At 37.9% G+C, this 26,900-nt stretch overlaps 1 long non-coding RNA gene, 7 other non-coding genes and 3 pseudogenes across 8 annotated transcripts; 8 read left to right on the forward strand and 3 right to left on the reverse strand.

The window, feature by feature from the left end:
* Positions 1-2,918: 2,918 nt before the first annotated feature.
* LOC149879708 (U2 spliceosomal RNA) lies at positions 2,919-3,149 on the forward strand (annotated as a pseudogene).
* Positions 3,150-3,259: 110 nt separating this feature from the next.
* On the forward strand, positions 3,260-3,423 carry LOC149879709 (U1 spliceosomal RNA). Its single transcript, XR_016446708.1, has one exon. It is a non-coding gene; the product is annotated as a U1 spliceosomal RNA (small nuclear RNA).
* A 1,434-nt stretch (positions 3,424-4,857) lies between these two features.
* Positions 4,858-4,976, reverse strand: LOC149879710 (5S ribosomal RNA). The gene has a single exon (XR_016446571.1). It is a non-coding gene; the product is annotated as a 5S ribosomal RNA (ribosomal RNA).
* Positions 4,977-10,846: 5,870 nt separating this feature from the next.
* On the forward strand, positions 10,847-11,038 carry LOC149879711 (U2 spliceosomal RNA). Its single transcript, XR_016446657.1, has one exon. It is a non-coding gene; the product is annotated as a U2 spliceosomal RNA (small nuclear RNA).
* Positions 11,039-11,148: 110 nt separating this feature from the next.
* LOC149879712 (U1 spliceosomal RNA) lies at positions 11,149-11,312 on the forward strand. Its single transcript, XR_016446709.1, has one exon. It is a non-coding gene; the product is annotated as a U1 spliceosomal RNA (small nuclear RNA).
* Positions 11,313-12,746: 1,434 nt separating this feature from the next.
* Positions 12,747-12,865, reverse strand: LOC149879713 (5S ribosomal RNA). Its single transcript, XR_016446573.1, has one exon. It is a non-coding gene; the product is annotated as a 5S ribosomal RNA (ribosomal RNA).
* Positions 12,866-16,649: 3,784 nt separating this feature from the next.
* LOC149879714 (uncharacterized) lies at positions 16,650-18,624 on the forward strand. Its single transcript, XR_016446299.1, has 3 exons — positions 16,650-16,897; positions 17,079-17,969; positions 18,237-18,624. It is a non-coding gene; the product is annotated as an uncharacterized LOC149879714 (long non-coding RNA).
* A 111-nt stretch (positions 18,625-18,735) lies between these two features.
* On the forward strand, positions 18,736-18,914 carry LOC149879715 (U2 spliceosomal RNA; annotated as a pseudogene).
* Positions 18,915-24,676: 5,762 nt separating this feature from the next.
* On the forward strand, positions 24,677-24,908 carry LOC149879716 (U2 spliceosomal RNA; annotated as a pseudogene).
* A 110-nt stretch (positions 24,909-25,018) lies between these two features.
* Positions 25,019-25,182, forward strand: LOC149879717 (U1 spliceosomal RNA). The gene has a single exon (XR_016446710.1). It is a non-coding gene; the product is annotated as a U1 spliceosomal RNA (small nuclear RNA).
* Positions 25,183-26,614: 1,432 nt separating this feature from the next.
* Positions 26,615-26,733, reverse strand: LOC149879718 (5S ribosomal RNA). Its single transcript, XR_016446574.1, has one exon. It is a non-coding gene; the product is annotated as a 5S ribosomal RNA (ribosomal RNA).
* Positions 26,734-26,900: the final 167 nt, after the last annotated feature.

Consider the following 26,900-nt stretch of genomic DNA (forward strand, 5'->3'; position numbering starts at 1 on the left):
GCCACTCCAAAACTTGAATAGTAGCATTTTGTAAGTATTCAGTAACAACATGCGCCGTATGTGGTCTAGCATTATCTTACATAAGAAGGAATCCATCTCCCATGAACGATGCAAGAGGTACCAAAAAAGGTTTTAAAATGTCAGCTTATGTATCGTTGAGAAGTCAGAACAGACGTGTTGCTCAAATGACAGTTATCATTGAGCAACACATCTGTTCATACTAACTTTATACATACTTTTCTTTTAAAAGTGAGGTTTAGTTACAGCAAAACGTGCTGCTTATGAAAAGCTGCTACAATTTGGAAACTAAAACGGAATAAAGCCTACAAATGACGTCACAATAAACATTATTATCGACTTTGTATTTGATAAATCCGGGAAATACGTAATATTTTTCAAAATAAGTCGGAATTTATAAGTGGTGCGTTAATTTTGCGGTAAAGTGCATATCATTGAGTTTAACAACGGTGCAGTGGTTACGCGCAGTCCTACTGAAATTTTTGGTGTTGGCGTAGCGTCAAGAGCAGAAAAGGTGCTTTTAGCTTGTTTCGAAAAAAAAAAAGAAAATAAAAAAAAGGGAAACTAAACAAATTAAATCCTGTTTTATCTTCTCATACAGTAGCTGATGCCAAAACCAAGACAAGTGACAAGTTTAGAGGAGTTCACACAGTTTTTTTAACGATTTTTCAAGAATGCTTTAAGGTAATAAAAAGTACTGTGCTATTTTATTTTCAATCTTTTCACCTTATTTTGGTGTTTGTGTTTTAAAATTTGAAGCAGTTTAACCCCTATTGTTGTGCCCACTTTACTTTTTCAAGTCTTCAAATACTTAAGAATAGTTTCTGATGAAAAAATCCTTTCAAAAATAAATTTTCATTTTTAGAAGCATCAACTTTATGAAGGAGTAGTCACAAAAGACTTTCATGAGTGCAGTTACAGAGTTTGTTCTGAGTTCCTGGATTATCCAGAATGCAAGTTGCAATACTCTTTAGAGCATCCCACTCAATGAATAAGAAGTGGGAAATTCTTCTTGATTTTATTGGTGAGTGAAACAGAAATAGGATCTTTCTAAGACTTTTACCTATTTCTTTAGTTTGTTCATAGCTTTGTTTCATTTACAGTTATACTGACACAACCCCAATAAAGTAATGCTTAATTAGGTATGCTTTTCACTGGACAATCTATAGCTTCTTTGGAATGATCCCTTTAATTCGATTAAAGATATGCGATAAAATTTTAAAAAAATTACATACTCATTACATTTTGAACTGAACCTTTTGTTTGGCTTTCTCACATTATGTTTTATAGAGTTACTGCTAAAGTTAACTCAGCCTCAGGTAGCAAGTCTGATTATTGAAAATAAGTTATTGAAAGAGAATTTTGAGTGTTGTCCTGGGGCAAGGTTAAGGGTTAAGTTAGGTTAGCAGAGCATATAATATTGAAGCAGTTAAAGTTTCAAGAAAAAGGTAAGTCATGTTTCTTCGATAGTTTACCAGAACCATTTTTTAAAAGTGATAGTTTGAAAAAGTTGACCTTTAGCCAACAAGTAAACATCCTTTTAACTGACTTGGGAATTATATTTTTAAGTTTATTCTCCATCAATCCTGAGCTTCTAATTTGTACGCAAATACATTTGCAGGCTTAATTTAGGTTAGGTAATATGTTAAAAAATGTAATATTTAAAAAAAATACTTTGCTTATTGTTCCAGGTCTCATTAACTTTTACCACGCTCTGCGAGTTTGTGATTGGAAAAATGCAGATACAGTGTGCAAGGTATGTATGCTTTACCTTTGCTAACCTAATGCTGTGTCGGTTTAGTGTCATAAATTTTTTCATTTTCCATTTGTCATTTGATATTTTGTCAGTGGATGTTTTAGGTCACTTTTTAAAATTGTTTTACCTTTTTGTCAGTAAACATTTAAAGTGTTCATTTCTTGCAATAACTAAAGTATCTGAAAAATATTTTCTTGCTACTCAGTTTAAATTCTTAACTTAATTTGCACCATCCCAATTTTTAAACTTTCAAGCTTGTTTTTTTAGACTTTGTGAGGAATTACTACTTGGGAAAGGATCGAGGCTAATGACAAGCAAGTCCTCCTAAACTCTGCTGTTTCTTGGCGACCCTGGTGATGAATTAAAGTACTGTCATTACAACAGTTGAAAAGAACATTTAAATACAGAGGTTCTCAAAATGCTTTTTGACAGAGAAATCTGTCGGACGCTCATATACAGAGTTGATTTTCAGTTGTTCAACTTGGCCTTTGATCACATCTGCTGCCCAGCGTTAAATTTAAAAGCCTTTAAACGTTTTTTATGTTTTGGTTAATTGGGTTATTTTTGAAAGAAGCTTGTTATTTTTGAAAGAAGCTGGGTTATTTTTGAAAAAAAGCCCAAATGTTTTAGAGTGAAATTGATGCAGTACAAGAAAGCCATGTTTTCATCGTTGAAACTTAAAGTTACCCATCGACTTGATCATTCAAATGTCCACAAGTTTTTTCGTTGAGAGGGAGGGAGCCGGGACAAAGTCGTTGCAAAAAGTATCGCTTCTCGGCCTAATGGCTAAGATCAAGTGTAGTATCATCATCCTTACGCCGAAAAGTCGGGCACCACTAGGTGGTGTAAAAAATCCGATGAGGTGCTGGGCCAAAAAGTCGGACACCATCATTTAATGGTGTATTGATCCGAATGAGGCTCAGTGTCGAAAAGTCGGGCACCACTTGGTGGTGTAAAAAATCCGATGAGGCGGTCATGGGTGGTGTGCGAAGCTTTGGTCATGAGCTGCTAAAGTCGGGCAGAGGATCCGGGAATATTCGTTAACTCGAGTACTCGGGGGCCTCAAGGTAGATCCGTCAAGGGTTGGCTTTAACATCAGTCGACAAGACGTAAAATGGGGTGACGTAGGCAAGCGCCGAACATCCTCCCGTCCACAGCTGCCGATGGCTGATGAGACGTTAAAGGAAATAAAAAAAAAAAAAAAAAAGATCAAGTGTAGTATCTGTTCTTATCAGTTTAATATCTGGTACGCCGGCATAGTCCGGCTCATATATTAATCTGATTTTTGGCATTTGGTCAAGGGATCGTAGGTTTACCTCGCCCTGACCGCGGGTTGCCTCGGCGTTGCACTACTGCTGAGCGCGGCCCATACTATAGAGAAGGAAAAAAAAAAAGCAAACAAACGGGACGATGCGGTGTGCAATCGAAAACCCACAATTGAGAAGATTGGGGCACGTCCGAGGCTGCCCACACAACGGGAAAAGCATACTTACCTGACGGGGAAGTAAACCTGATCAACATGGGGCTTCTTCCAGGGTGAGGCTCTTGCATTGCACTTCGCCTGGGCTGACCCCTGCGATTACCGCTAACGTCGGTAACTCGACCGTACAATTTCTGGTAGTGGGGGCCTGCGTTCGCGCTCGCCCCCTCCTCTAACGACTTAAAAAAAAAACCTCTCCTCTCACCCCTAAGAGTCTACTGCATATTTTGAGAGGCGCATACAAAGTCTGCTATAAGTGCAAATAAATTTTATTTATTTCAAAAGTTGTTGTTTTTTTTTTTTTTGTTTTTTTTTTTTTTTGTACAAAATCAATAAAAATCTAAGAATCGCAAAGAGGCAACCAAATAAGCATAGGAGCGACGAGAATCGTTTCAACGTGACAACCAGCAAGCGTGATCGACCGGTTACAATCCCGGAAATCACTCGACGGCGGAACAAAATGTGACAGTCACAACAGTGAAAACGAGTCGCTGTAATAAAAAACAATGACGATAATAATAGTTAAAATAACAAACAGTAGCAATAAGAAAATCGATATCAATAGTGACAACGAAAATAATGACAACGATGAAGATAACAATAACGACAATAACAAAAATTAACGATAGCATCGATAAACTAACGATAATAGTAATACTGACAATAGCAACGACCACAAAAAAATAAGCATTAGCAATAACGATCTAACAGTAACAATAGTAACAACAACAGCAGCAGCAACAGTAACAACAATTGTCAACCATTTATGCATATCGCATATTGGATTCTGGTGCGGTGAAATGCATTCTTTTACTACCGTTCATTATTTTCATGAAAACAGCTCTGATTCCTACGTGTTGATCTTAGAAAGAAACGACAACGACCGAAACATTTTGGCAAGTTGACACGTCAATACGCAACGTTGCCAGAGATACGTAACGACGATTGACGAATCTTACAAATTTTTGCTCTTCAAAGCTAGTTTTGCAGTCTTTTCGTCATTTCGACAAAACTAGGGAACATTGACATCGTGCAACTTTAGACTTGCGAGGGTTTCTTTCATGGCCGCCGAGAGGACGGGGAAGATTCCCGGGTATCCCCGTGTATCTACAAACGATATTTTAAAAATCATTTTTTTAAAAGATTTAAATAGTTTTGACTTTTAAAAGATTTCATTAACTTTCGTTTTTAATTTTTAATGACTAGAGCACACTTCTATTGGTCCTGGGTATGTAATTGATCACAACGAGGGCCCCTTAAGAAAACTTCCCCTGGGCCCTCGTTGACTATGGTGGCTATAGTCCCTTTAACCGTTGCCCTTGTTGTTCAGCATCAAAACTAGCTTTCTGGCTTTTGTGCGAGGAAAAAGAGCGCCATTTTCTTTCCCTCAGAGATGCGGAGACGGAAGAAGCGCCCTCACACACCTTTCGACCAGTCGCTCCCCTTTCAATCGACACCACCCAGGCAGGGCCGTGTTTATGCATATTCTTTTGCAGGGGATGAGTTCTGTGTATCTTAGAGTCAACTGAAAAAGCAGATTTTGTAAAGAAAAGGGAGTCCCCTTTGGCGACTTTTTTTTTTTTTTTTCGTAAACGGTTGCAAAAGCCTACGGCACCAGGAGTTCCCAGGCGGTCACCCATCCAAGTACTACCCTGGCCCGACGATGCTTAACTTCCGTGATCGGACGAGAACGGGTGTATTCACCGTGGTATGGTCGTAGGCAATAGTGTACGGCTTTAATTTAAAATTTAAAGTTTCTAACGCCTTAACAATAATTTTTAACGGATGTGTGGCTATGAAAATAGCCTTTTGTGTTGTTTATACCGCCGTTTACTGGGCTGCTGGCTTTGGAACCTTCTCGTTCTTTTTGGGAAGCAACACAGCTTGAATGTTTGGCAACACACCGCCGCTCGCAATTGTAACACCTGACAACAACTTGTTTAACTCTTCGTCGTTGCGAACAGCTAGCTGTAAGTGACGAGGAATGATCCTGGCTTTTTTGTTATCGCGTGCAGCATTACCAGCTAACTCTAAGATTTCGGCGGAGAGGTATTCCAAAACTGCAGCTAAGTAGACCGGTGCGCCTGAACCGATGCGATTGGCGTAATGCCCTTTGCGCAAAAATCGGTGAACGCGACCAACAGGAAACTGAAGACCCGCTCTAAAAGATCGAGTTTTTGCCTTGGCCTTAGCTTTTCCTCCTTTTCCACGTCCTGACATTTTATTTTCTAACACAAGCAGAGACAGACAGACGGACCAGAGATCTCGTGCGCCTTTTTTTTATTTTAAACAGCAAAAAGTTTGCTATTCTTATCAAAATAGAGTGGTCTCAAAGTCAACCTTTTTTTAACCAATAGTAAAAAAGAAATAAACGATGCTCAAACAACTTAATCTTTTAAGAACCAATAGAAGTGCATATGACGCAAGAGTTTTCAAGTTGGAGGCTACAACTTTATCTTAAATTAAATCCAGTTGCAATGCAATGAAAACAAACGAAAAGAATTTTTACTGTTAGGCCCGTCGAAATGTCAGACGCACAAAAAACCGGAGGAAAACAAGCGCCAAAGGTGGCGAAAAAAGGCGAGAAGCGCGCCGGTAAGAAAGGTGGTAAAATCGCTGGAACTGGTGACAAGAAGCGCAAGAGAAAGAGACGAGAGTCTTATGCCATTTACATTTACAACGTCCTGAAGCAAGTTCACCCTGATGTCGGTGTTTCTTCTAAAGCAATGAGCATCATGAATTCTTTCGTGAACGACATTTTCGAAAGAATTGCTTCTGAAGCTTCGCGGCTCGCCCTTCAAAATAAGAAATCTACGATCTCTTCGCGTGAAATTCAAACCGCCGTGCGCCTTTTACTTCCCGGTGAACTTGCTAAACACGCAGTGAGCGAAGGCACCAAGGCTGTTACCAAGTACACCAGCAGTAAGTAGATCAAAATCCGCTCAAACGGCTATTTTTATAGCCACGCATCTTTTAAAAACATTAGACGCATTAACGAAATAGGTTCAAATGAAAATATCTGTTGCAATCGCTATATTTAATTGTGCAAACAATGCCAAGTGCAGAATAGCTAAACTAGCTGCTAAAATAAAACACTTAAACTGCTGCATCCGTCCTAGGCTATGAACAACTTAAAACCTTTTTTTTTCTTCTTCAAAATTGCTCTCAAACTCCCCTTTTCTAGAATATACATCGACCTAAAAAGCACGGAGCAGTTACCGGTGAGGTTACTGTGACTTTCAAACTCAATTAGTGTAATTGTTACTACCTGACAAAGTCCTAAATGCCGCGCAACGTTTTAAAGAAATGTGTACCTATGAAAATAGCCGTTTGATGAAGGATTGAGCAGTACAGGTTATTTCTTGTCCACTTTTGCGGTGGCACTCTTTGCAGCGACTTTCTTCTTAGGTGCTGTTTCAGCTTTCTTTACCGCGGGTTTTTTAGCAACCGGTAGCTTGGCGCTCCTTTTTAACTGGAGCGCATGAAATAGCACCAGCGCGACTAATCTTAGTGAGAGCAGTTCTACTTTTGAAAGTGTATGAGCAACGCTGGCTTCTAAAAATCCATTAGTCGATTGTCGCTATACCTATGCTGCCACGCAAACTCAATAGTGGTGGGGATCACAAACACGCAAGATAGTACGACTGCAAGAATATTTAATGCGTTGGCAAAGTGTTCAAAGTATTCAAATGTTGTCAGCAAAATTGTTACATCAACGGGTAAAGAAAACTGACGTTCTGTAAAGCTATCAAAATGTATCAAGGTGTAGAAAAAGTCTAATTAAAACAGTTAATAGTACCGCTGTCATTTTGTAGATGATTTTTTATGGATTATGTTAGTTATGGAAAAATAATTGGTGCATGAAAGGGTCAATGGGATAGTTACGAAACTACAAATGTTGTTAATGTTTGTAAGAAAATAAGACCGAGGAAGTAGACACAGTGTAATATCGTCAGTACAAATCATAATCTGATCACAATCGGAAAAAAAAAGAAGAAGAAGAATACAGTTTTGTTTGTAAATTTTTTTTTAATGACTCATAAAAAGGCTTGGGTACTAGTGATAACCCACAAGCTCTAAAATATCTAAAAAGATGCACTGTCTTCCGACCAGAGTTTCGGCACGGAAAAAACACATACTACAATTTAGTCACTGTGTATTAAGGTATGCATCAAATACTTGCCAATCGCATTTCGTTCATTTCGGGGTTTCGGGAAGGGGAATGATAAAAAAAAAAAAGAAAGAATTCGCAACTGAGCGTCCGCGGTGCACCCATCTTACTAGGCTGCGCGAGTAAGCAGAAACCGTTACTATGCTCTTAGCTAAACCAATGATATTTATACTAACTAGATGTAAAACTTCAAATAAATTTCGTAAGAAATTGTGAAGCAAGTTTTTTAAGTTTTTAAAGCCGGTAGCCTCTTTATTTAAACTGACAATAATTCGTTTGTTTTAATCGATGTTTTTATGATTCTGGCTGGCAAAAAAAAACTTGCTTGGCAAAAAAATATGCTTCACTGCGAAAGCGCGAGTTAAATATCTAGTTAATATACACTTAACCGCAAAATTAACGCACCACATACATTTCGATTTATTTTAATTGTGGTCATATATTTTGACAAACGTGTTAAGAATAGAACACATGAACACAGTTATTTCGATGATAATAATAAAAGCGACTTTGAGGATGGTGAGAAAAGAAAAGAAAAGAAAGAAAAACAAACTAAAACTAGAAATATGGTAAGTAATAAAATTAAGGTAAGTAACAAAATAAACTAAGATGATTATTGTTGTTATGCACACTAATACAGCTTAAAATGTAACATTTTTGACTTATCAATATCTAGTGTTGCCACATCTTGATGTTGTTGCAGCCAGACAGCACCGTGGATTTCTTTTAATTAGAGGTGTAATCGTTTCTTGAAGGATATCTTCACATACGCGGATAAGACTTTGTCGCAACTCGTCTAGGTGGTGGATGTTGACTTCTAACACAGCGTGCCATTATGCCCCAAAGATGCTCTATTGGGTTCATATCTGGACTGCAAGCCGGCCACTCCAAAACTTGAATAGTAGCATTTTGTAAGTATTCAGTAACAACATGCGCCGTATGTGGTCTAGCATTATCTTACATAAGAAGGAATCCATCTCCCATGAACGATGCAAGAGGTACCAAAAAAGGTTTTAAAATGTCAGCTTATGTATCGTTGAGAAGTCAGAACAGACGTGTTGCTCAAATGACAGTTATCATTGAGCAACACATCTGTTCATACTAACTTTATACATACTTTTCTTTTAAAAGTGAGGTTTAGTTACAGCAAAACGTGCTGCTTATGAAAAGCTGCTACAATTTGGAAACTAAAACGGAATAAAGCCTACAAATGACGTCACAATAAACATTATTATCGACTTTGTATTTGATAAATCCGGGAAATACGTAATATTTTTCAAAATAAGTCGGAATTTATAAGTGGTGCGTTAATTTTGCGGTAAAGTGCATATCATTGAGTTTAACAACGGTGCAGTGGTTACGCGCAGTCCTACTGAAATTTTTGGTGTTGGCGTAGCGTCAAGAGCAGAAAAGGTGCTTTTAGCTTGTTTCGAAAAAAAAAAAGAAAATAAAAAAAAGGGAAACTAAACAAATTAAATCCTGTTTTATCTTCTCATACAGTAGCTGATGCCAAAACCAAGACAAGTGACAAGTTTAGAGGAGTTCACACAGTTTTTTTAACGATTTTTCAAGAATGCTTTAAGGTAATAAAAAGTACTGTGCTATTTTATTTTCAATCTTTTCACCTTATTTTGGTGTTTGTGTTTTAAAATTTGAAGCAGTTTAACCCCTATTGTTGTGCCCACTTTACTTTTTCAAGTCTTCAAATACTTAAGAATAGTTTCTGATGAAAAAATCCTTTCAAAAATAAATTTTCATTTTTAGAAGCATCAACTTTATGAAGGAGTAGTCACAAAAGACTTTCATGAGTGCAGTTACAGAGTTTGTTCTGAGTTCCTGGATTATCCAGAATGCAAGTTGCAATACTCTTTAGAGCATCCCACTCAATGAATAAGAAGTGGGAAATTCTTCTTGATTTTATTGGTGAGTGAAACAGAAATAGGATCTTTCTAAGACTTTTACCTATTTCTTTAGTTTGTTCATAGCTTTGTTTCATTTACAGTTATACTGACACAACCCCAATAAAGTAATGCTTAATTAGGTATGCTTTTCACTGGACAATCTATAGCTTCTTTGGAATGATCCCTTTAATTCGATTAAAGATATGCGATAAAATTTTAAAAAAATTACATACTCATTACATTTTGAACTGAACCTTTTGTTTGGCTTTCTCACATTATGTTTTATAGAGTTACTGCTAAAGTTAACTCAGCCTCAGGTAGCAAGTCTGATTATTGAAAATAAGTTATTGAAAGAGAATTTTGAGTGTTGTCCTGGGGCAAGGTTAAGGGTTAAGTTAGGTTAGCAGAGCATATAATATTGAAGCAGTTAAAGTTTCAAGAAAAAGGTAAGTCATGTTTCTTCGATAGTTTACCAGAACCATTTTTTAAAAGTGATAGTTTGAAAAAGTTGACCTTTAGCCAACAAGTAAACATCCTTTTAACTGACTTGGGAATTATATTTTTAAGTTTATTCTCCATCAATCCTGAGCTTCTAATTTGTACGCAAATACATTTGCAGGCTTAATTTAGGTTAGGTAATATGTTAAAAAATGTAATATTTAAAAAAAATACTTTGCTTATTGTTCCAGGTCTCATTAACTTTTACCACGCTCTGCGAGTTTGTGATTGGAAAAATGCAGATACAGTGTGCAAGGTATGTATGCTTTACCTTTGCTAACCTAATGCTGTGTCGGTTTAGTGTCATAAATTTTTTCATTTTCCATTTGTCATTTGATATTTTGTCAGTGGATGTTTTAGGTCACTTTTTAAAATTGTTTTACCTTTTTGTCAGTAAACATTTAAAGTGTTCATTTCTTGCAATAACTAAAGTATCTGAAAAATATTTTCTTGCTACTCAGTTTAAATTCTTAACTTAATTTGCACCATCCCAATTTTTAAACTTTCAAGCTTGTTTTTTTAGACTTTGTGAGGAATTACTACTTGGGAAAGGATCGAGGCTAATGACAAGCAAGTCCTCCTAAACTCTGCTGTTTCTTGGCGACCCTGGTGATGAATTAAAGTACTGTCATTACAACAGTTGAAAAGAACATTTAAATACAGAGGTTCTCAAAATGCTTTTTGACAGAGAAATCTGTCGGACGCTCATATACAGAGTTGATTTTCAGTTGTTCAACTTGGCCTTTGATCACATCTGCTGCCCAGCGTTAAATTTAAAAGCCTTTAAACGTTTTTTATGTTTTGGTTAATTGGGTTATTTTTGAAAGAAGCTTGTTATTTTTGAAAGAAGCTGGGTTATTTTTGAAAAAAAGCCCAAATGTTTTAGAGTGAAATTGATGCAGTACAAGAAAGCCATGTTTTCATCGTTGAAACTTAAAGTTACCCATCGACTTGATCATTCAAATGTCCACAAGTTTTTTCGTTGAGAGGGAGGGAGCCGGGACAAAGTCGTTGCAAAAAGTATCGCTTCTCGGCCTAATGGCTAAGATCAAGTGTAGTATCTGTTCTTATCAGTTTAATATCTGGTACGCCGGCATAGTCCGGCTCATATATTAATCTGATTTTTGGCATTTGGTCAAGGGATCGTAGGTTTACCTCGCCCTGACCGCGGGTTGCCTCGGCGTTGCACTACTGCTGAGCGCGGCCCATACTATAGAGAAGGAAAAAAAAAAAGCAAACAAACGGGACGATGCGGTGTGCAATCGAAAACCCACAATTGAGAAGATTGGGGCACGTCCGAGGCTGCCCACACAACGGGAAAAGCATACTTACCTGACGGGGAAGTAAACCTGATCAACATGGGGCTTCTTCCAGGGTGAGGCTCTTGCATTGCACTTCGCCTGGGCTGACCCCTGCGATTACCGCTAACGTCGGTAACTCGACCGTACAATTTCTGGTAGTGGGGGCCTGCGTTCGCGCTCGCCCCCTCCTCTAACGACTTAAAAAAAAAACCTCTCCTCTCACCCCTAAGAGTCTACTGCATATTTTGAGAGGCGCATACAAAGTCTGCTATAAGTGCAAATAAATTTTATTTATTTCAAAAGTTGTTGTTTTTTTTTTTTTTGTTTTTTTTTTTTTTTGTACAAAATCAATAAAAATCTAAGAATCGCAAAGAGGCAACCAAATAAGCATAGGAGCGACGAGAATCGTTTCAACGTGACAACCAGCAAGCGTGATCGACCGGTTACAATCCCGGAAATCACTCGACGGCGGAACAAAATGTGACAGTCACAACAGTGAAAACGAGTCGCTGTAATAAAAAACAATGACGATAATAATAGTTAAAATAACAAACAGTAGCAATAAGAAAATCGATATCAATAGTGACAACGAAAATAATGACAACGATGAAGATAACAATAACGACAATAACAAAAATTAACGATAGCATCGATAAACTAACGATAATAGTAATACTGACAATAGCAACGACCACAAAAAAATAAGCATTAGCAATAACGATCTAACAGTAACAATAGTAACAACAACAGCAGCAGCAACAGTAACAACAATTGTCAACCATTTATGCATATCGCATATTGGATTCTGGTGCGGTGAAATGCATTCTTTTACTACCGTTCATTATTTTCATGAAAACAGCTCTGATTCCTACGTGTTGATCTTAGAAAGAAACGACAACGACCGAAACATTTTGGCAAGTTGACACGTCAATACGCAACGTTGCCAGAGATACGTAACGACGATTGACGAATCTTACAAATTTTTGCTCTTCAAAGCTAGTTTTGCAGTCTTTTCGTCATTTCGACAAAACTAGGGAACATTGACATCGTGCAACTTTAGACTTGCGAGGGTTTCTTTCATGGCCGCCGAGAGGACGGGGAAGATTCCCGGGTATCCCCGTGTATCTACAAACGATATTTTAAAAATCATTTTTTTAAAAGATTTAAATAGTTTTGACTTTTAAAAGATTTCATTAACTTTCGTTTTTAATTTTTAATGACTAGAGCACACTTCTATTGGTCCTGGGTATGTAATTGATCACAACGAGGGCCCCTTAAGAAAACTTCCCCTGGGCCCTCGTTGACTATGGTGGCTATAGTCCCTTTAACCGTTGCCCTTGTTGTTCAGCATCAAAACTAGCTTTCTGGCTTTTGTGCGAGGAAAAAGAGCGCCATTTTCTTTCCCTCAGAGATGCGGAGACGGAAGAAGCGCCCTCACACACCTTTCGACCAGTCGCTCCCCTTTCAATCGACACCACCCAGGCAGGGCCGTGTTTATGCATATTCTTTTGCAGGGGATGAGTTCTGTGTATCTTAGAGTCAACTGAAAAAGCAGATTTTGTAAAGAAAAGGGAGTCCCCTTTGGCGACTTTTTTTTTTTTTTTTCGTAAACGGTTGCAAAAGCCTACGGCACCAGGAGTTCCCAGGCGGTCACCCATCCAAGTACTACCCTGGCCCGACGATGCTTAACTTCCGTGATCGGACGAGAACGGGTGTATTCACCGTGGTATGGTCGTAGGCAATAGTGTACGGCTTTAATTTAAAATTTAAAGTTTCTAACGCCTTAACAATAATTTTTAACGGATGTGTGGCTATGAAAATAGCCTTTTGTGTTGTTTATACCGCCGTTTACTGGGCTGCTGGCTTTGGAACCTTCTCGTTCTTTTTGGGAAGCAACACAGCTTGAATGTTTGGCAACACACCGCCGCTCGCAATTGTAACACCTGACAACAACTTGTTTAACTCTTCGTCGTTGCGAACAGCTAGCTGTAAGTGACGAGGAATGATCCTGGCTTTTTTGTTATCGCGTGCAGCATTACCAGCTAACTCTAAGATTTCGGCGGAGAGGTATTCCAAAACTGCAGCTAAGTAGACCGGTGCGCCTGAACCGATGCGATTGGCGTAATGCCCTTTGCGCAAAAATCGGTGAACGCGACCAACAGGAAACTGAAGACCCGCTCTAAAAGATCGAGTTTTTGCCTTGGCCTTAGCTTTTCCTCCTTTTCCACGTCCTGACATTTTATTTTCTAACACAAGCAGAGACAGACAGACGGACCAGAGATCTCGTGCGCCTTTTTTTTATTTTAAACAGCAAAAAGTTTGCTATTCTTATCAAAATAGAGTGGTCTCAAAGTCAACCTTTTTTTAACCAATAGTAAAAAAGAAATAAACGATGCTCAAACAACTTAATCTTTTAAGAACCAATAGAAGTGCATATGACGCAAGAGTTTTCAAGTTGGAGGCTACAACTTTATCTTAAATTAAATCCAGTTGCAATGCAATGAAAACAAACGAAAAGAATTTTTACTGTTAGGCCCGTCGAAATGTCAGACGCACAAAAAACCGGAGGAAAACAAGCGCCAAAGGTGGCGAAAAAAGGCGAGAAGCGCGCCGGTAAGAAAGGTGGTAAAATCGCTGGAACTGGTGACAAGAAGCGCAAGAGAAAGAGACGAGAGTCTTATGCCATTTACATTTACAACGTCCTGAAGCAAGTTCACCCTGATGTCGGTGTTTCTTCTAAAGCAATGAGCATCATGAATTCTTTCGTGAACGACATTTTCGAAAGAATTGCTTCTGAAGCTTCGCGGCTCGCCCTTCAAAATAAGAAATCTACGATCTCTTCGCGTGAAATTCAAACCGCCGTGCGCCTTTTACTTCCCGGTGAACTTGCTAAACACGCAGTGAGCGAAGGCACCAAGGCTGTTACCAAGTACACCAGCAGTAAGTAGATCAAAATCCGCTCAAACGGCTATTTTTATAGCCACGCATCTTTTAAAAACATTAGACGCATTAACGAAATAGGTTCAAATGAAAATATCTGTTGCAATCGCTATATTTAATTGTGCAAACAATGCCAAGTGCAGAATAGCTAAACTAGCTGCTAAAATAAAACACTTAAACTGCTGCATCCGTCCTAGGCTATGAACAACTTAAAACCTTTTTTTTTCTTCTTCAAAATTGCTCTCAAACTCCCCTTTTCTAGAATATACATCGACCTAAAAAGCACGGAGCAGTTACCGGTGAGGTTACTGTGACTTTCAAACTCAATTAGTGTAATTGTTACTACCTGACAAAGTCCTAAATGCCGCGCAACGTTTTAAAGAAATGTGTACCTATGAAAATAGCCGTTTGATGAAGGATTGAGCAGTACAGGTTATTTCTTGTCCACTTTTGCGGTGGCACTCTTTGCAGCGACTTTCTTCTTAGGTGCTGTTTCAGCTTTCTTTACCGCGGGTTTTTTAGCAACCGGTAGCTTGGCGCTCCTTTTTAACTGGAGCGCATGAAATAGCACCAGCGCGACTAATCTTAGTGAGAGCAGTTCTACTTTTGAAAGTGTATGATCAACGCTGGCTTCTAAAAATCCATTAGTCGATTGTCGCTATACCTATGCTGCCACGCAAACTCAATAGTGGTGGGGATCACAAACACGCAAGATAGTACGACTGCAAGAATATTTAATGCGTTGGCAAAGTGTTCAAAGTATTCAAATGTTGTCAGCAAAATTGTTACATCAACGGGTAAAGAAAACTGACGTTCTGTAAAGCTATCAAAATGTATCAAGGTGTAGAAAAAGTCTAATTAAAACAGTTAATAGTACCGCTGTCATTTTGTAGATGATTTTTTATGGATTATGTTAGTTATGGAAAAATAATTGGTGCATGAAAGGGTCAATGGGATAGTTACGAAACTACAAATGTTGTTAATGTTTGTAAGAAAATAAGACCGAGGAAGTAGACACAGTGTAATATCGTCAGTACAAATCATAATCTGATCACAATCGGAAAAAAAAAGAAGAAGAAGAATACAGTTTTGTTTGTAAATTTTTTTTTAATGACTCATAAAAAGGCTTGGGTACTAGTGATAACCCACAAGCTCTAAAATATCTAAAAAGATGCACTGTCTTCCGACCAGAGTTTCGGCACGGAAAAAACACATACTACAATTTAGTCACTGTGTATTAAGGTATGCATCAAATACTTGCCAATCGCATTTCGTTCATTTCGGGGTTTCGGGAAGGGGAATGATAAAAAAAAAAAAGAAAGAATTCGCAACTGAGCGTCCGCGGTGCACCCATCTTACTAGGCTGCGCGAGTAAGCAGAAACCGTTACTATGCTCTTAGCTAAACCAATGATATTTATACTAACTAGATGTAAAACTTCAAATAAATTTCGTAAGAAATTGTGAAGCAAGTTTTTTAAGTTTTTAAAGCCGGTAGCCTCTTTATTTAAACTGACAATAATTCGTTTGTTTTAATCGATGTTTTTATGATTCTGGCTGGCAAAAAAAAACTTGCTTGGCAAAAAAATATGCTTCACTGCGAAAGCGCGAGTTAAATATCTAGTTAATATACACTTAACCGCAAAATTAACGCACCACATACATTTCGATTTATTTTAATTGTGGTCATATATTTTGACAAACGTGTTAAGAATAGAACACATGAACACAGTTATTTCGATGATAATAATAAAAGCGACTTTGAGGATGGTGAGAAAAGAAAAGAAAAGAAAGAAAAACAAACTAAAACTAGAAATATGGTAAGTAATAAAATTAAGGTAAGTAACAAAATAAACTAAGATGATTATTGTTGTTATGCACACTAATACAGCTTAAAATGTAACATTTTTGACTTATCAATATCTAGTGTTGCCACATCTTGATGTTGTTGCAGCCAGACAGCACCGTGGATTTCTTTTAATTAGAGGTGTAATCGTTTCTTGAAGGATATCTTCACATACGCGGATAAGACTTTGTCGCAACTCGTCTAGGTGGTGGATGTTGACTTCTAACACAGCGTGCCATTATGCCCCAAAGATGCTCTATTGGGTTCATATCTGGACTGCAAGCCGGCCACTCCAAAACTTGAATAGTAGCATTTTGTAAGTATTCAGTAACAACATGCGCCGTATGTGGTCTAGCATTATCTTACATAAGAAGGAATCCATCTCCCATGAACGATGCAAGAGGTACCAAAAAAGGTTTTAAAATGTCAGCTTATGTATCGTTGAGAAGTCAGAACAGACGTGTTGCTCAAATGACAGTTATCATTGAGCAACACATCTGTTCATACTAACTTTATACATACTTTTCTTTTAAAAGTGAGGTTTAGTTACAGCAAAACGTGCTGCTTATGAAAAGCTGCTACAATTTGGAAACTAAAACGGAATAAAGCCTACAAATGACGTCACAATAAACATTATTATCGACTTTGTATTTGATAAATCCGGGAAATACGTAATATTTTTCAAAATAAGTCGGAATTTATAAGTGGTGCGTTAATTTTGCGGTAAAGTGCATATCATTGAGTTTAACAACGGTGCAGTGGTTACGCGCAGTCCTACTGAAATTTTTGGTGTTGGCGTAGCGTCAAGAGCAGAAAAGGTGCTTTTAGCTTGTTTCGAAAAAAAAAAAGAAAATAAAAAAAAGGGAAACTAAACAAATTAAATCCTGTTTTATCTTCTCATACAGTAGCTGATGCCAAAACCAAGACAAGTGACAAGTTTAGAGGAGTTCACACAGTTTTTTTAACGATTTTTCAAGAATGCTTTAAGGTAATAAAAAGTACTGTGCTATTTTATTTTCAATCTTTTCACCTTATTTTGGTGTTTGTGTTTTAAAATTTGAAGCAGTTTAACCCCTATTGTTGTGCCCACTTTACTTTTTCAAGTCTTCAAATACTTAAGAATAGTTTCTGATGAAAAAATCCTTTCAAAAATAAATTTTCATTTTTAGAAGCATCAACTTTATGAAGGAGTAGTCACAAAAGACTTTCATGAGTGCAGTTACAGAGTTTGTTCTGAGTTCCTGGATTATCCAGAATGCAAGTTGCAATACTCTTTAGAGCATCCCACTCAATGAATAAGAAGTGGGAAATTCTTCTTGATTTTATTGGTGAGTGAAACAGAAATAGGATCTTTCTAAGACTTTTACCTATTTCTTTAGTTTGTTCATAGCTTTGTTTCATTTACAGTTATACTGACACAACCCCAATAAAGTAATGCTTAATTAGGTATGCTTTTCACTGGACAATCTATAGCTTCTTTGGAATGATCCCTTTAATTCGATTAAAGATATGCGATAAAATTTTAAAAAAATTACATACTCATTACATTTTGAACTGAACCTTTTGTTTGGCTTTCTCACATTATGTTTTATAGAGTTACTGCTAAAGTTAACTCAGCCTCAGGTAGCAAGTCTGATTATTGAAAATAAGTTATTGAAAGAGAATTTTGAGTGTTGTCCTGGGGCAAGGTTAAGGGTTAAGTTAGGTTAGCAGAGCATATAATATTGAAGCAGTTAAAGTTTCAAGAAAAAGGTAAGTCATGTTTCTTCGATAGTTTACCAGAACCATTTTTTAAAAGTGATAGTTTGAAAAAGTTGACCTTTAGCCAACAAGTAAACATCCTTTTAACTGACTTGGGAATTATATTTTTAAGTTTATTCTCCATCAATCCTGAGCTTCTAATTTGTACGCAAATACATTTGCAGGCTTAATTTAGGTTAGGTAATATGTTAAAAAATGTAATATTTAAAAAAAATACTTTGCTTATTGTTCCAGGTCTCATTAACTTTTACCACGCTCTGCGAGTTTGTGATTGGAAAAATGCAGATACAGTGTGCAAGGTATGTATGCTTTACCTTTGCTAACCTAATGCTGTGTCGGTTTAGTGTCATAAATTTTTTCATTTTCCATTTGTCATTTGATATTTTGTCAGTGGATGTTTTAGGTCACTTTTTAAAATTGTTTTACCTTTTTGTCAGTAAACATTTAAAGTGTTCATTTCTTGCAATAACTAAAGTATCTGAAAAATATTTTCTTGCTACTCAGTTTAAATTCTTAACTTAATTTGCACCATCCCAATTTTTAAACTTTCAAGCTTGTTTTTTTAGACTTTGTGAGGAATTACTACTTGGGAAAGGATCGAGGCTAATGACAAGCAAGTCCTCCTAAACTCTGCTGTTTCTTGGCGACCCTGGTGATGAATTAAAGTACTGTCATTACAACAGTTGAAAAGAACATTTAAATACAGAGGTTCTCAAAATGCTTTTTGACAGAGAAATCTGTCGGACGCTCATATACAGAGTTGATTTTCAGTTGTTCAACTTGGCCTTTGATCACATCTGCTGCCCAGCGTTAAATTTAAAAGCCTTTAAACGTTTTTTATGTTTTGGTTAATTGGGTTATTTTTGAAAGAAGCTTGTTATTTTTGAAAGAAGCTGGGTTATTTTTGAAAAAAAGCCCAAATGTTTTAGAGTGAAATTGATGCAGTACAAGAAAGCCATGTTTTCATCGTTGAAACTTAAAGTTACCCATCGACTTGATCATTCAAATGTCCACAAGTTTTTTCGTTGAGAGGGAGGGAGCCGGGACAAAGTCGTTGCAAAAAGTATCGCTTCTCGGCCTAATGGCTAAGATCAAGTGTAGTATCTTTTAGTGATTTTAGTAAAGTTTTAATAAAGTTTATCTTGAGTTCTTTCTTATTGAGTTTTTAAAAAAATTAGTTTTACTTGCTTCGGTGGTTTATTTATGGTTTTGCATCTCGCTGCGAAGACTTAGAGACACCCCGCGTAAGAGACTATTTTCCTTCAAAACTTTTTTTCTCCTCCGTAGAGGCGAAAACGTAACTTTCCTCTGTAGCGAAGCCTTTGCTACAGAAACTTTTAAAAAACACTTACCCAAGTGAAAAACTTTAAAGATATACAGTTCGCTGTATATCTTCTTTTTTTAATTTTTTTAAGCCGAATTTATTCGCAGAGTTTTCTCCTAGGTTTCTTTTGACAAAAACCTAGAACACTTTCTTTAGCTACCCTAGCTAAACAAAAGAAACAGCCCTAAAAAGCAAAACAAAAAAATAAAAGCAGAGCGTAAACTAAATCAAATCGCAAAAAATGGAAACTCTCAAAGTCCAATCGATTTCAAAGCTAACTACTTCTGAAACCAAAGCAGAAGGCATTTCAAATAGCCAAAAATTTGTTGAGAACGGTCAGCCACATTCTACTGACCAACAAAAAATCAAATCTGCTGACCCGAAACCTTCAAACGAAGACGCAAACAAACAAAAAAACGGGTCAGCACTTTCTTTTGCAGAGGCGCTGAAAAAGAAACAGCCCGGAACAGCACCACCACAAGACTTCCAAACAAACACAAAAGAAGCCGAAAAAAGAGCTTTAAAAGAGGAAATACACTCCCGGATCTTTCAACTAATGTCCTTTACCAAAGACCAAACCCCAAATGGAATAGAAAAAAAAGTGGGAGAAATACAAGTAGCAATCCAAAAGGTGATTGGCCCAGGATGCATAACATCCATACAATATACGGGAAGGGGCCAATACACGGTAGAACTTAAATCGAAAGAGAAAGTCCAAGAGCTAACTCTAAAGGGATTAAACATTCCGGGAGAATTACAGAAGACAACAATCAAACCGAGAAGAAACCAAGTACTATTAATCACGATCAAGACAGACGCATCGGTACTAAACCAAGAGATCTATGAAGAGCTTAAAGATTTTGGTAAGATAGTAAATATTTCTTACGGATATTACACAAGCAACAACCAAATACGAGACGGACGGAGACTCGTTCACATCATCCCGACTGTTGACGTAAGCAAAATACCTCCGACAATTAAGATAGACAACAGGCTGCACCACCTATATTTCAGGGGAAAAAACACGACACCCATACACAAACCAAGAGACACACAAGAGCTACTGGCAGACCTAGCAATTTCAGACACTGACGAAATGTCACAAGATGAGGACGAAGACGGGGAAATAGAAAAAACACAAAAACAAGAAGCAGACAAACCCCATAACATACAAAACGCAACAAACGGAGAGACGGAAAAGAAAAAACAAATGACGCTGATACCCAAACCAGCACCCAGACCCCAAACAAGCATAACGCTACCACACAAAACGGAAACCCAACCAGTACCGACAACAACAAAAAAGCAAGACAACACAAACGAAAAAAACACTGAGCTTGAACACACCAACAACGCTGACGTCACAAGACAGTCACAAAACTCGACACCGACTCCTACACCAATGGAAACAGAGCCTACGGTGACGGACACAAAAACAGACACCCAACAAAAACCTACGAAAAGAAAAAGTGTGACGACGCCAACAAAAGAAACTAAAATGAACGACATAAAAACGAAACGAAAACCTAACCGACCAGAGACCTAACTTAACCAACTACACACACGATATCTCCAAACTAAAAAAATAAAAATAAAAATGACTATTACAATAAAAACAATGAATACGGCTGGTATGCGAAATCTCCAGAGAAGAAGGGAGATTTTGCATAACATACAGCAATCAGAACAACACATAACTTTTCTACAAGAGACGCACATCACGCCTGACTTGTACAGACAAACAGCTACGCTATGCACAGGCACCATACTATTCAGCTCCGGAAAACAAAACACCGACGGAACACTCATACACATAAAAGACCCTACAATCAAACCGACAAACACCGTAAACGACGTACAAGGTAAATACCAAATCACAGACATACACATTGACAAACTAGACATTACTATGATAAACGTATACGCACCATCAGGAAACACCACACAACACCAATACAAACGAAAAGAATTCTGGGAAAACCTAAAAAACATACTATGCACGCCCAGAATTCGAGACAGACATTACATACTGGCGGGGGACTTTAACGTAACACTATCAGACAAAGACAGACGTTCACCAGCACTACAAAAATACAGATGCATTTCACAACACGCACTACAAGACCTTATTTACACTTTAGACGTAGAAGACATTTACCGCACACTCCACCCAAACGAACAACAATACACACACTATCACAGCCAGACAAAGACGAGAACAAGAATAGACAGAATTTACACAAGCAAGACTCTAAGACAATACATCACAAATGCAGAACACCAACCCACCACACTTTCAGACCATTATAACGCACCGACAATCACCATAAACGTACAGCCCCAACCGAGAGGAAGGGGATACTGGATACTGAACAACACCCTACTAAATGACAAGACATACATAGACCTCATGACAAAACAAATAACCATTCAAACAGAAAAACACCCAGACTTTAGACAAATACCAGAATGGTGGGAAAATACAAAAAAACAGATAAAAGAAACAACACTGAAATACGCACACAAACGACACAAACAGAACAAAACACAAGAACTGAGACTAACGAGAAAACTGAGAAACACACTGAGAAAGGAGGAACGGAAACATCTAGACAACACCATGAGCACGAACATTAGACACAAACTCGAACATATACAGAGACGAAAAGAAGAAGCCGCACGAATACGAACAAAACAGATACGGAACATAGACGGAGAACGCCCGACGAACTACTTTTGCAATTTAGAAAAACAAAGACAGGCACACCACGAAATAACGGAACTGAGAGACAAACAAGGACAATTACAGCAAGACCCCGAACAGATACTAAACGTTATGACGGACTTTTACGAATCACTATACACCAAAGAAGACCTGAACATACAGACACAGACAGAAATACTAACCGAAACGAAGACCCCCCGACTAACAGAAACACAAAGAAAATTATGCGACGAAGACTATACAGAACAAGAAATCACAACAGCACTACAAAACATGAAAAACGAAAAGACACCAGGCACAGACGGACTGACAGCGGAGTTCTATAAAAAATTCTGGCCGCTGTTGACAAAACACTTTACAAAAATGACAAACGCAGTACTGGACCGATCTTACTTAACACAATCACAAAGAGACGCTCTAATCACATGCATATACAAAAAAGGAGACAGAACAGACATAACAAACTGGCGACCTATCTCCCTACTGAACATAGACTACAAACTCATCACAAAGACAATGACGAACAGAATAAAAAATACATTACCACACATCATCAGCCAATACCAGACTGCATGCATCCCACACAGACAAATACACATGAACCTACTGTACACCAGAGACATTATAAAAATAGCAAACATCGAAGACATGAGAAACACAGCAATCATATCCATCGACCAAATAAAAGCATTCGACAGAGTAGACTGGACGTACCTTTTCAAAACACTGACGAAATACAACTACGGACCCAAGACTATACGAAACATAAAAACGCTATACACAAACATATCCACAAAAATAAAAACAAACGGACACATCTCACGACCGTTTTACCCGACAAGAGGGGTAAGACAAGGATGCCCTCTATCCATGACACTTTACATACTACAGGCAGACATACTAATACAAAACATAACACAAAACAAACACATAAAAGGCATAAAGACAAACTACAACGAAACAAAGGTAACAGCATACGCGGACGACACACTCTTCTACATCACGAAACTGAAATCCTTACAGAACCTAGACAAAACCCTACACAGATTCGAAACCGCTACCGGACAGAAACTCAACAGAGACAAATGCCAAGGACTGTGGATAGGACAAAACAAAGACAAAAAAACCGGACCGCTTGGCTTCGACTGGACAGAAAACAAAATACGCACACTAGGCCTGACTTTCCCCAATGACGGAACAGACGACATAACAGAAAACTGGAACAGATGTACACACAAATTCAAAAAACAAATACAAGACTGGAAGAGACAAAATCTGAGTATTAAGGGAAAAATCACAGTGGTGAACACCTTAATACTCAGCAAACTATGGCACACTCTACAAATACTACCGACACCAAACAAAAAACAGATTGACAAGACCATGACACCGATATACGACTTTATATGGAACAACGCGAAAACAAGAATCAACAAAACACAGCTACATCAGACAATACGCAACGGAGGACAAAACCTAATAGACATAAACACAAAAGCACAGACACTACAAACAAAATGGACGATCAAAATACTCACACACAATACACACATGCCATGGACAGACACAGCAATACACTTTTTAAACAGATACCGGAACGCAAGACAAAACAAATACACGCTAAACACAGCCACCACACCCAACGAAAAACCCCCTATACCCAAAACATACAGAGACTTAATACACAACTGGGAGACATTTACCAAAGACATAAAAGTACAAGACGACACACTCGAAGCCATACTGAACCAACCGCTATACTATAACCCCCTACTGCCAACAAAACCCACTACAGAAAACCCGTTCCCCCCCCTACCGAGACCCACAAAACACACAAAAACGCAAGACATACAAATAATAGCAGACTTGTGTAACTTATCGACACCAGGACTACTCACAGCAGACAAACTAGAAATACCACACAAAACACTAACAGAAATAACAAAACGGATACCGACCACATGGATGCACAAACTGAACACAGAAACACCAAATTACACATATCGCAAATACATCCCATCCATCCACATAGAAAACAAAAACAGAAAACTGACACAGATAACGAACAAACAAATATACCACAGAATACTGACATCAAAAATGACACCCCCCGACAGACATATAAAATGGAACAGAAAACTCCCACCCGGACAAACGCCCATAACAAAACGAGACTGGGACAGAAAATTTCAAAAACTACAAGACAGAAACCTATATAACAAAGCCAACGAAATACAATACAAATACATACACAGAAAACTCCCATCACTCAACACTATGCACAAATGGAACAAAAACATAGACAAAACATGCAAACGATGCGACAAAAACGAAACGGAAACATTGCAACACTGGTTCTACTACTGCCCAGACACACAGAAAATATGCATACAAATCATAAACATACTGAACACCATATACCCAAACGACAAATACAGCAATACCCTAAAATTTTTTCTTATGGGTACTGCAACCGCACAAGACAGAAGTATAGGCGACACATGCATAGACACCTTTTACGAAACAATACAACACACACGAAACGCACTGATTTTCGAAAACAAAAAACTAAACGCTCCACTGCACTTTCACACGCTACTAATAAAGAGACTGAGAACAGAAATAAAGACAGAAAACAAAAATCAAAACACCTACAAAACCGCTATTAAAATTTGCGACGAAAACATCAAAAAACATTACAAAAACACAACAACACAAAACAACATAACCCTCGACAAATAATATCCGTAATATATAAAATGTAAATAATGTAAATAAAAAAAAAAAAAAAAAAAAAAAAAAAAAAAAAAAAAAAAAAAAACTTGACTAAGTAAAAAAAAAAAAAAAAAAAAAAAAAAAAAAAAAAAAAAAAAAAAAAATATTATATAGCAAAAAATCAAATAAAAAATATATACGATTGTAAATAAATTTATCACGAAATTGTAAATATGTAAATTATACCGTCCACAGCTGCCCATGGCTGATGTGACGTAAAAGGAAATAAAAAAAAAAAAAAAAAAAGATCAAGTGTAGTATCTGTTCTTATCAGTTTAATATCTGGTACGCCGGCATAGTCCGGCTCATATATTAATCTGATTTTTGGCATTTGGTCAAGGGATCGTAGGTTTACCTCGCCCTGACCGCGGGTTGCCTCGGCGTTGCACTACTGCTGAGCGCGGCCCATACTATAGAGAAGGAAAAAAAAAAAGCAAACAAACGGGACGATGCGGTGTGCAATCGAAAACCCACAATTGAGAAGATTGGGGCACGTCCGAGGCTGCCCACACAACGGGAAAAGCATACTTACCTGACGGGGAAGTAAACCTGATCAACATGGGGCTTCTTCCAGGGTGAGGCTCTTGCATTGCACTTCGCCTGGGCTGACCCCTGCGATTACCGCTAACGTCGGTAACTCGACCGTACAATTTCTGGTAGTGGGGGCCTGCGTTCGCGCTCGCCCCCTCCTCTAACGACTTAAAAAAAAAACCTCTCCTCTCACCCCTAAGAGTCTACTGCATTTTGAGAGGCGCATACAAAGTCTGCTATAAGTGCAAATAAATTTTATTTATTTCAAAAGTTGTTGTTTTTTTTTTTTTTGTTTTTTTTTTTTTTTGTACAAAATCAATAAAAATCTAAGAATCGCAAAGAGGCAACCAAATAAGCATAGGAGCGACGAGAATCGTTTCAACGTGACAACCAGCAAGCGTGATCGACCGGTTACAATCCCGGAAATCACTCGACGGCGGAACAAAATGTGACAGTCACAACAGTGAAAACGAGTCGCTGTAATAAAAAACAATGACGATAATAATAGTTAAAATAACAAACAGTAGCAATAAGAAAATCGATATCAATAGTGACAACGAAAATAATGACAACGATGAAGATAACAATAACGACAATAACAAAAATTAACGATAGCATCGATAAACTAACGATAATAGTAATACTGACAATAGCAACGACCACAAAAAAATAAGCATTAGCAATAACGATCTAACAGTAACAATAGTAACAACAACAGCAGCAGCAACAGTAACAACAATTGTCAACCATTTATGCATATCGCATATTGGATTCTGGTGCGGTGAAATGCATTCTTTTACTACCGTTCATTATTTTCATGAAAACAGCTCTGATTCCTACGTGTTGATCTTAGAAAGAAACGACAACGACCGAAACATTTTGGCAAGTTGACACGTCAATACGCAACGTTGCCAGAGATACGTAACGACGATTGACGAATCTTACAAATTTTTGCTCTTCAAAGCTAGTTTTGCAGTCTTTTCGTCATTTCGACAAAACTAGGGAACATTGACATCGTGCAACTTTAGACTTGCGAGGGTTTCTTTCATGGCCGCCGAGAGGACGGGGAAGATTCCCGGGTATCCCCGTGTATCTACAAACGATATTTTAAAAATCATTTTTTTAAAAGATTTAAATAGTTTTGACTTTTAAAAGATTTCATTAACTTTCGTTTTTAATTTTTAATGACTAGAGCACACTTCTATTGGTCCTGGGTATGTAATTGATCACAACGAGGGCCCCTTAAGAAAACTTCCCCTGGGCCCTCGTTGACTATGGTGGCTATAGTCCCTTTAACCGTTGCCCTTGTTGTTCAGCATCAAAACTAGCTTTCTGGCTTTTGTGCGAGGAAAAAGAGCGCCATTTTCTTTCCCTCAGAGATGCGGAGACGGAAGAAGCGCCCTCACACACCTTTCGACCAGTCGCTCCCCTTTCAATCGACACCACCCAGGCAGGGCCGTGTTTATGCATATTCTTTTGCAGGGGATGAGTTCTGTGTATCTTAGAGTCAACTGAAAAAGCAGATTTTGTAAAGAAAAGGGAGTCCCCTTTGGCGACTTTTTTTTTTTTTTTTCGTAAACGGTTGCAAAAGCCTACGGCACCAGGAGTTCCCAGGCGGTCACCCATCCAAGTACTACCCTGGCCCGACGATGCTTAACTTCCGTGATCGGACGAGAACGGGTGTATTCACCGTGGTATGGTCGTAGGCAATAGTGTACGGCTTTAATTTAAAATTTAAAGTTTCTAACGCCTTAACAATAATTTTTAACGGATGTGTGGCTATGAAAATAGCCTTTTGTGTTGTTTATACCGCCGTTTACTGGGCTGCTGGCTTTGGAACCTTCTCGTTCTTTTTGGGAAGCAACACAGCTTGAA

This window comes from Hydra viridissima, unplaced genomic scaffold, assembly GCF_058129835.1.
Source record: "Hydra viridissima isolate aposymbiotic clone 2 unplaced genomic scaffold, HvirCarnegie_v1 scaffold_13, whole genome shotgun sequence".
NCBI classification, from domain to species: domain Eukaryota; kingdom Metazoa; phylum Cnidaria; class Hydrozoa; order Anthoathecata; family Hydridae; genus Hydra; species Hydra viridissima.